The 9,949-nt window shown below is 40.6% G+C and overlaps 1 long non-coding RNA gene across 2 annotated transcripts in view; it reads left to right on the top strand.

Moving 5' to 3' along the window:
* Nucleotides 1-9,949, top strand: part of LOC126072968 (uncharacterized) — a 318,089-nt gene that overhangs the window by 106,408 nt on the left and 201,732 nt on the right. The window lies entirely within an intron of this gene.

Below are 9,949 nucleotides of genomic sequence, written 5' to 3'. Positions count from 1 at the left end.
AGAATTATTTTGGAAATTAATAGGAACAGTGGCTTCCTAGCTTAGAAGTTTCTATTTTGCCTGTCTAAAGGCCACTGATCTAGATTTATTCAGGCCATTTTCAGGACCTGGAACAAGTGACAGAGCTAGAGTGAAGACAGAGAGGGACAGTCACTATGGACCTGCCTAGATTTTCTAATTGAAGTAAGTTAATACGTATGAAAACAATGTGAAAGTGATAAAACATTATGTCAGTGCGATATTTTTGTTCTAGCATCACCTGGATGTCTATAATTGTGTATCAGGTCTGAGCCCAGTATCTTTAGAGGAAAGAGAAGACTGATTTTTCCAATAAATATTATCTATCTAAATGGGTGTTGTCCCCACTTAGTAATTCTTCATGTGAGGTTTCACCTCTATTTGTGAGGTGATGCAAGTCTCCTAAATGTGAACGCACATAGCCAGGAAGACCAAGTGTACAGGTAAGCAGGAGGGCAGGGATTGGCCGCTGGAGAGCCTGGGTCTCCCTCAAAGAAGGGCACCACTGAGCCAGCTCCAGGTGAGTTCTTCCTTGTGGAAGTGTTGCATACTGGTGGCCAGAAATCCAGAATTTTAATGTAAAATCTGATTTGCAGCCAACTAATTCAGTGTAAAGTGCTGTGCATGCCAAATAAAACAATTCTGGGTTAGACTGAAGGGTTGCATGAGGTACGAGGCTCAGTGGAAGGGATTCTGGGTGGGAATTAGGAGTTTGATGAGGGTGCAAAGCCTGTGCTTGACAAATGTTGTTGAAGGAGACTGAGTTGGTCCTTTTGGTGCTAAGATCTTGGGCAAGCCATGTGTTCTTTATCAGCATCAGGATCTTTATGCGATGAAGATTTTGGAAATTCATGAAAAACACAATGTGCAGGAAAGCACCGAACACCATCTGACTCAAGGACCCAGTACACGCTCCTTACATTTCATCTCTAAAAGACAAAGACTGGATGGATTTACAGTTCCAGTGATTCAGCCACTGTTTAACAGTGGTTCTCCACCTTGGCTGCACATTACCATCACCTGGGGAGCAAAAATACCACCACCAGGCCACACTTCAGACTTCTTAAACTGGAATATCTGAGGTTGAGATCAGAGGGAATATATATATACACACTTTTTATTATTATTAATTTTCCCAGTTGACTCCAGTGGTGGCCAAGGTGGAGAACCACTGCTTTAAAGTATCTTTCAGAAATGCTTTCAGAACCACCTGTGATCCAGTCTTAGAATTCTGCAGTGAAAGCCATTCTTTATACTGTAAGAGAGGGTTCACATTTTGGAAATAGTCGAAAGGCAAAGTCTTATCAGATAAAGTAGGTAAGGCTAATTGGATTTTTCAAACAAGTGAGTTAGAAGCTGTAAGTAAGGGCAGCAAATTCCAGCAAATTAAGGCAATTCCTTCCAAAAACCTTTGTGAGTGTCTGCCTGATCCTGGAGGTGAATGTGCTGCAGTGAGGGGCAGCAGGAAGAACTGCACTCCAGTAAGGACATTGCCAATCAGTTGCCAGTGCTGTGACTTCATCAGGGCCCCTCCGGCTGCAAAACATAACAGATGCCTTTACTAGAGTCCAAAATGCACGTGAAAGAATTAAAATCATTATTTCTTTTAATGAACAGCTGGGCTGTGAGGCCTGGATATAGACAAATTTTGTGATGTGGAAAGAACTTCATGGAAGGGGAATGGATGATATCAAGGAGTACATTGTGTGGTGAGTGCAAGCTTTTGGTGGTGATTGCTCCCTCTTATTACCCACTCCTTTCCCATCCTTTTTTCTCAAGCTTTATAGCCCTTGGCCTCTGTCTAGCCCAGGTCTGAGCAGCCTTGCCACATGGTTGGGATGTGTCCAATCCACCTGTTGGCAAAGACTCGCTCTTCAGAACTGCCCTTCAGCCTTCAGAGGTGATCTGGATGGAACTGACCTTCTTCCACCTCCTCCCCTCTAGTCAATACAACTATCAAGAGAACATAAACAACCCAATAGTGTTTCCCATTAACAGGAATTGGCCAGAGTGATGGCAGCTGAAGAAGTTGTGAGTCTGGGGAATGCTTTTCACATGTGTGCCTTCAATTGCTTCATTGACTCACTCCTCAGTCCTCTGTTGACAGTCTTCCAGGAACCACAGGGTTCATGGCTAGAACTCGCTCTCCTTTATGAAATGCAGCCACTGGGTCAGGCACTACATGAAAAGCTGTTACATGTATTTATTCAGGAAATTCATTCATGCAGTGATATTTATGAAGAGCCTACCAGGTGCCAGGCCCTATTCTACAATGTCCTTGCCCTCAAGGAGCTTACATCCTCATGAGGGAAGACAAAGAAACAAGTTCATGTATAATATGTCAGAGGGTGATGAGTGCTATGGGGACAAATAAAGTTTTTTTTTTAAGGGGGAACAGTCAATCCCTCAACCACCCTCTGACAAGTGACATTTTGCTATTTTACTGGTGGTGGAATTGAAGCTCTGAGGGGTTAATTCACTTTCCAAGGTTCCACAGATGCTGAATAGCAGAATCTGTACTCAACCTCAAGGCTGCCTGACTCCATGAGAAAGGCTTACCACCAGGTGTCAGGCCTGGAGCTGGAGTTGAGGGCACAGCAGGGGAAACAGCAGACAGGACTCATGCCCTCAAGGTGAGTTTAGCCTGGCAAGGAGAAGGTCAAGCAGAGGGACATCTGGCTAACTCAGAACCATGACCACTTTGGGGTTTGCACAGAGATCTGGAGCCATCACCCCAGGAGCTCTTGTACCACTTGAAGCTCCCAGAATCAGGAAGTTTCTAGGTGAGGTTTGGAGAGTTTAATGGCTGAACAAGTGCAGGCAGTGCTTCCCAGGCCGAGGAAATAGCAATTACAAATGCAGGGAGGGAGATATATCATGGCTTGTTGGGCAACTAAAAATAAAATAACGGATGCTCCCAACAAAGGAAAGTCTAGGACCAGATGGTTTCACTAGTGAATTCTATCAAGCATTTAAAAGGAGAATTAATACCAATCCTTCTCAAACTCTTCCAAAAAATAGAAAACATATCCTCATCCTACGAGGCCAACATTACCTTGATACCAAAGCCAGATAAAGACAACACAAGTAAAGAAAATTACAGACTAATGTCCTTTGGAGCCCTGGTGGTGCAGTGGTTAGGAGCTCAACTGCTAAGCAAAAGGTCAGCAGTTCGAATCCACCAGCTGCTCCTTGGAAACCCCGTGTGGCAGTTCTACTCTCTCTTATAGGGTCACTGTGAGTAGGAATCAACTCAATGGCAATGGGTAATATCCCTTATGAATAATGCAAAAATCTCAACAAAATACTAGCAAACCAAACACAACAGCATATTAAAAGGATTATGTAACAATACCAGGTGGGATTTCTACCAGGAATGCATATACTATATTCAACATAAGAAAATCAGTTAACATAATACACCACATTAAGAGAACAAAGGGAAAATAAAACCCACACATTCATCTCAATTGATACAGAAGAGTCATTTGACAAAATCCAACACTCTGTCATGATACAAACACTCGGCAAACTAGAATAGAAGGGAAATTCCTCGATATGGTAAAAGGTATTTATGAAAAACCCATAGCGAACAACATACTCAGTGGTGACAGATTTCCCACTAAGACCAGGAACAAGACAAGGATGTTTGCTTTGACCACATTGTACTAGAAGTTCTAGCCAGAGCAAGTGGGCAAGAAAATAAATAAAAGGCATCCAAATCAGAAAGAAAGAAGTAAAACTACCCCTATTTACATATGACATGATCCTGTGTATGGAAAAATCCCAAAGATTTCACAAGAAAGCTACTGGAGCTAATAAGTGAATTCAGTAAAGTTGCAGGGTACAATGTCAACACAAAAATCAGTTGTGTTTCTACATACAAGCGATGAATAATCTGAAAAGGAAATTAAAGAAAAAAATTCTGTTTATAATCACATTCTAAAAGAATAAAATACCTAGGAATAAATTTAACCAGGGAGGTGAGAGACTTGTACACTGAACATTATAAAACTTTGCTAAAAGAAAATAAAGTCCTAAAAAATTGGAAATAAATCTCATATTCATGGATTGGAAGACTTAATATTGTTAAGATATCAGTATTACCCAGAGTGATCTACAGATCGATGTAATCTCTGCCAAAATTCCAACAGCCTTTTTTGCAGAAATGGATAAGTAGATTCCCAAATTCATATGGAGTTACAAGAGGCCTCAAATAGCCAAAAGAACCTTGCAAAGAACAAAGTAGTAGGATTCATACTTTCCAATTTCAAGACATACTACAAAGCAACAGTACTCAAAACTGTGGTACTGCTATAAAGATGTAAATGGTTGAATGTCAACCAATTCTTTTTGGCACAGTGACTCTGTATTCCTTCAATCTTCCTTTGATGCTTCTTGCATCATTCAATATTTTGCACGTCTCCAAAACCAAACCCACTACTATCAAGTTGATTCTGACTCATAGCGACCCCATAGGGTTTCCAAGGCTATAAATATCTACAGGAGACAGCCACACCTTTCTTCTGACGAGCTGCTGGTGGTTTTGAACCGTGAACCTTTCGGTTAGCATGTGATCTCTTTAACTACTGCACCACCAGGCTGCCTTATTTTGCACATAGAATCCTTTAATACTGCAACTCGAAGCTTAAATTTTTTCTTCAGTTGTTTCAACTTGAGAACTACCGAGCATATTTTTTCCTTTTGGTTTTCTAAAAAAAGTAGGAAGACTCAAACTTTTTGATTTGAAGACCTACTACAAAGCTACAGTAAACAAAACTGTGGTACTGGTATGTTGTTGTTCTTGTTAGGTGCCATCGGGTCTGTTCCAACTCATAGCAACTCCATGTACAACAGAACGAAAACACCGCCAGGTCCTGCACCATCCTCATAAATGATTGCTATGCTTGAGCCCATCGTTGCAGCCACTGGGTCAGTTCATCTTCCTTAGGGTCTTCCTCTCTTTCCCTGATCCTCTACTTTACCAAGCATAATGTCCTTCTCCAGGGACTGGTTCTTCCTAATGGCATGCCCAAAGTACATGAGACAGAATCTTGCTGTACTCTCTTCTAAGGAGTATTTTGGCTATACTTCTTCTAGGACAGATGTGTTTGTTCTTCTGGCACTCCGTAGTATATTCAGTGTTCTTCACCAACACCATAATTCAAAGGCATCATTTCTTCTTTGCTCTTTATTCATTGTCCAGCTTTCACATTCATATGAGGTGATTGAAAATACTATGGCTTGGCTCAGGTGCACCTTAGTCCTCAAAGTGACATGTTTGCTTTTGAACACTAGTCTTTTGCAGCAGATTTGCCCAATGCAATGCATCATTTGATTTCTCGACTGCTCCTTCCATGAGTATTGATTGTGGATCCAAGTAAAATGAAATTATTAACAACTTCAATAATTTCTCTGTTTATCATGATTTTGCTTATTGGTCTGGTTATAAGGATTTTTGTTTTATGTTGAGCTGTAATCCATATTGAAGGCTATAGTCTTTAATCTTCATCAGTAAGTGCTCCAGGTCCTCTTAGATTTCAGCAACCAAGGTTATGTCATCTGCATATTGCAGGTTGTTAATGAATCTTCCTCCAATCCCGATGCTACATTCTTCTTCATATAGTCCAGCTTCTCAGCTTATTTGCTCAGCATACAGATTGAATAAGTATGGTGAAAGGTTACAATTCTGATGCACACATTTCCTGATTTTAAACCATGCAGCATACCCTTGTTCTGTCCGAATGACTGCACAATGAAGTGTTCTGGAGTTCCCATTCTTCACAATGTTATCCATAATTTGCTATGATTCACACAGTTGAATGCCTTTGTATAGTCAATAAAACACAAATAAACATCTTTCTGGTATTGTCGGCTATCAGCCAAGATCCATCTGACATCAGCAATGATATCCCTTGTTCCATGTCCTCTTCTGGATCCAGATTGAATTTCTGGCAATTCCCTGTTGATGTACTGCTGCAACGATTTTTCAATTGTCTTCAGCAAAATTTTACCTGTGTGTAATATTAAAAAAACTAAAAAATATATATATATATTTTTTAGTTTTTTTAATATTAATGATATTGTTTGATAATGTCTGCGTTCTTTTAGATCACCTTTCTTTGGAATTGGCACAAATACGGATCTCTTCCAGTCGGTTGGCTGGGTAGCTCTTTTCCAAATATATTGGCATAGATGAGTGAGCATCTCCAGTGCTATATCTGTTTGTTAAAACATCTCAGTTGGTATTCTGTCAATTCCTGCAGCCCTGTTTTTTGCCAGTGCCTTCAGTGCACCTTGGACTTCTTCCTTCAATACCATTGGTTCTTGATCATATGCTACCTCCTGAAATGGTTGAATATCAACCAATTCTTTTTGGTACAGAGACTCTGTGTATTCCTTCCATCTTCTTTTGATGCTTCCTGTGTCATTAAATATTTTGCCCATAAAATCCTTCACTATTGCAACTCAAGGTTTGATTTTTTTCTTCAGTTCTTTTAGCTTGAGAAATGCTGAGCATATTTTTCCCTTTTGGTTTTCTAACTCCAGGTCTTTGCACATTTCAGTATAACACTTTGTCTTCTCAAGGCACCCTTTGAAATATTCAGTTCAGTTCCTTTTTGTCATCATTTCTTCCATTTGATTTAGCTGCTCTGTGTTCAAGAGCACATTTCAGAGTCTCCTCTGACATCTATTTTGTTTTTTTCTTTCTTTCCTCTCTTTTTAATGACTTTTTTCTTTCTTCAGGTATGATGTCCTTGATGTTATCCCACAAATCGCCTGGTCTTTGGTCGTTAGAGTTCAATGTGTCAGATCTACTCCTGAGATGGTCTAAATTCAAGTGGGATATACTCAAGGTTGTACTTTGGCTCTCATGGACTTGTTTTAATTTTCTTGAGCTTTAACTTGAACTTGCTTAGGAGCAATTGATGATCTCTTCTGCAATTAGCCCCTGGCCCTGTTCTGACTGATGATATTGAGCTTCCCCATTGTTTCTTTCTACAGATGTAGTCGATTTGATTTGTGTGTTCTGTCTGACGAGGTCCACGTAGTCTCTGGTGTCGTTTCTATCACCAAGGCCGTATTTTCCAACTATTGATCCTTCTTCTTGGTTTCCAACTTTTGCATTCCAATTACCGGTAATTAGTACATTTTGATTTTGTGTATGATCAATTTCAGCCTACAGAAGTTGGTAAAAAATCTTCAATTTCTTCATCTTTGGCATTAGTGATTGGTATGTAAATTTGAATAATAGTCATATTAACTGGTCTTTTGTGTGGGCACATGGATATTATCCTATCACTGACAACATTGTCCTTCAGGGTAGATCTTGATATATTCTTTTTGACGACCAAAGTGATGCCATTCCTCTTCAATTTATCATTTCTGGCATAGTAGACCATATGATTGTCCAATTCAAAACGGCCAGTACTATCCAATTTCAGCTCACTAATGCCTGGGAAGAAATACATGAAAGTCTACAGCACCTAACACCCATGCAAGCACACTTGAAGCCCCAAATAAATGCTACTAATCCAAGACCAAGCACTTTGTTCAGAATCCCCCATTTCCTGGAATCCTTAAATTCCTCACTAAACCTCTTCCAGTAGCAGGACATTTTTCAACTTGTTTCCTTTTTGACAGTAACCCGGGGAAGAAAATTGTGAGAAAGAGAAATAATCCTTTTATAGAATGTTGACTAGTGGGTGATAGAACATGCAGATAGCTCACAGGTTCAGGAAAAGTAAAGGGGCGACCCTACTTGTAAAAGAGAAGGCCTCAAATCAGCCCCATTCTAGAGCTAGGGGTAACAGTGACACAGCTCAGCAGGCTGGTCATGCCCAAAATAATCAAATTTGAGTAGGTTGTGCACTGCTTAACTTAGGGGTCATCATTCACATTATGGATCGTCACTCTGTCAGATTGCAGGGAGATGGTGCTGCTCTGGGACCAAGGGGTCTCTGGAAGTCAGGTCAAAAGTAGTGAGGATTAAATGAGTTAATGCACGTAAAGCACTTAGAATAAAGCACTTAGAACAAGAACTGCCATATGTTGATTCCCAATAAATGTTAACTCATTCTTACGCATGTGGGTTAACATTCCTCATATAGATGAGAAGAAACAACCTGTTATGAACAACAGAAAACAGGCACAAAATGATCCATTCTAATTATTCAAATAGGTATTTGAGGGTTTTTCTTTTCTTTTTTTTTATGGGGGTTGGAGGTGTTGGGTTTGTCAGATGGCAGATGGATTGTGTGGAATACAAGGAAAAATGCCAGAACTGGGGCCTAGGCCACTTGTAACGTTAGCTGTGTGATCTTGTCCTCAACTGAAAAGGTGATCTTACCTTTCCTGCCTCAGATAGTAGTTTTGATACAGCAAGGAAAGGATTAGCAAAAAAGTTAATGATGGGACTTCAAATTGTGAAGTAGCTGAGATTTAGGAAACAGACAATAGTTGCTCCCAGTGTTATGGAGCCTTTTGAGATGGAGAGAGCACAGAATTCAAATAAGAAGTCTGGGCTGAACTCTTAATGTTTCCTTCTGCTACTCTTTTACATTCTTAATGTCTTCCTTTCCTTACCTATAAATAGGGGATAATACTACTCAAATCCGTATCCCACTGACTTCTGATGTGAAGATAAAACTAGATTGGTGTAAAAGTGCTCTGAACACTGAAAAGTTTAATATGATGGTAGTTTTTACTACAGCTTAAATCTGTATTAGAGTCCACTAGCTGGCGTTTTTTTTTTTTTTTTTTTTTCTGCTGCTGCCTACTTTGAAAGACCAAGCAACCAAACTTCTGTGTGTCAAGAGAAAATGGATTTTTAAAAATATTTGGTTTTAGTGGCTTATGTGTCAATGAAATGAGTTTGCTGGTGTCTTAGCACCCTCCTAGAATGGCCCAGGGTTTAGCAATGAAGTTTTGTCTGCTTCCCCTGACACCAGAGGGCTGGACAAAAGCTGTTATCTCCCCATCCCCCCTCCACCACCTACATAAACTCAGTGCTAATTGGGTTTCTTTGCTGCCCTCCCTAAAGGCTGCAAAAGAATGTGCAGCCCAGGCAGAATTCCTCGCCATCCCCCAAGGTCACCACTCTGGGCTGGTCTGTGCCAAAGGATAGGGTAGAATGATGTGGAGGGCAGAGTGAGGAGCAGACAGCTACCAGCTGGGAAGAAGCCCAGGACCGCCTCCTTTCCCAAACTCCAAGTTACAAGGAGATGCGCAGGAGGTATGGGGGCATGTAAGACGGAGCATGGGTGTTGGGGCCTGACAACTGGAGTTCCCCTCTGTCACTCACTGTATGACCTTGGTTGAGTTACTCTAACCTAGACTGAGCCTTCTTGGACCTGACATCTGTGAAATGGGAATTGCCATTCCTACATCTTTGAGGTCTTATGAAGAGACTAAAGTATATTATGCAGTATTTGGGGAACATGGAGCTGGACAAAATAATCAAAAGGAAGGGAAAAGAGCAAAGAATAGAACATGAATGCTAAAACTAGGGCCTGGTCCCAACTACATTCTACCAAAATTAACAGGCATCTTCCAGATTCAGAGCAAAGAAGACCAAAGCACAGGAAGAGGCTTGGAGTTTATAGAAAGCGTCACTTTCCAGATAAAGCAGTTTTGTATGATGTGAACTAATGTAGGAAAATTTGAGAAACCACATTTGATACTTCCCAATTCAAGGGCCCAAGTGGTGTAACTGGGCCAGAGAAAGATAAAGACTAGCCTTCTCGGGGCTCCTTCTCCCATAACAAGAAATAGCATCTAGAAGTCTAGGTCAGACAAACCTGTAATGACACCATTATTCTTTATTTGCCCCCATGGAAGGGACAGGAAGTAATCTCCAAGGAATTAGCAAGGAATATGAGCAGCAAACAAAGAGCATTGGGAGTTTGTCTTTGCAGATGACCATCAGTAA

The sequence above is a fragment of the Elephas maximus genome, chromosome 3 (assembly GCF_024166365.1).
Source record: "Elephas maximus indicus isolate mEleMax1 chromosome 3, mEleMax1 primary haplotype, whole genome shotgun sequence".
Classification (NCBI taxonomy): domain Eukaryota; kingdom Metazoa; phylum Chordata; class Mammalia; order Proboscidea; family Elephantidae; genus Elephas; species Elephas maximus.
This window is presented reverse-complemented; position numbering and strand designations above follow the sequence as displayed.